The sequence below is a fragment of the Rhagoletis pomonella genome, unplaced genomic scaffold (assembly GCF_013731165.1).
Source record: "Rhagoletis pomonella isolate Grant_MI unplaced genomic scaffold, Rhpom_1.0 Rhpom_scaffold_00008, whole genome shotgun sequence".
Classification (NCBI taxonomy): Eukaryota; Metazoa; Arthropoda; class Insecta; order Diptera; family Tephritidae; genus Rhagoletis; species Rhagoletis pomonella.
Window position 1 is genome coordinate 27,658,093 of NW_023458562.1, and position 661 is coordinate 27,658,753.

A 661-nucleotide genomic window follows, 5' to 3' on the forward strand; every position below is an offset into this window, starting at 1 on the left:
GATCACTGTATATTTCTTTGGTAAGAAGTCGTCTCGAATACTGCTCACTTATATGGAATCCATTCTACGAAGTACACTCATGTAAAATTGAGAGAGAAAATATTTACAAAAATCGCATTGCGTATGCTTCGTTGACCTGATGGCCTCCCATCATATATCAGCAGACGTTAATTACTTGGCCTGCAGGCTTTGTATGCGAGAAGAACTTGTTCCTCGCTCTGGTTTGCCTATAATATGATTAACTCTAATATTAAATGCTCTGATTTGTCTAATTTACTCATTCCCTATATGCCACCACGTAATCTTCGGCATACTAGATTATTTATAGAAGAAACTCATAAAACAAATTATGCAATTAATGAACCAATCGTTAAAACAATACATCTAGCAAATCGATATAGCAGTGATCTTAATAATAGCTTGTATAAATTTAAACTTGAATTGTTTTCTGTTTTAACTAGTCTGTATAAAAGCTGCTACTTTTTAGACTGAATAAATAAATAAATAATAATAATATGTACACTGAGAAAAAGGATTCGTTTCGACAACTAAAGATATTTAGTTCCCGAATTTTGACAATATTTGGGAACTGTTACCAAGGATTGGGAACTATAACCATGGGTTGGTAATTATAACTAAATATATTAAAGCTTCTAATATT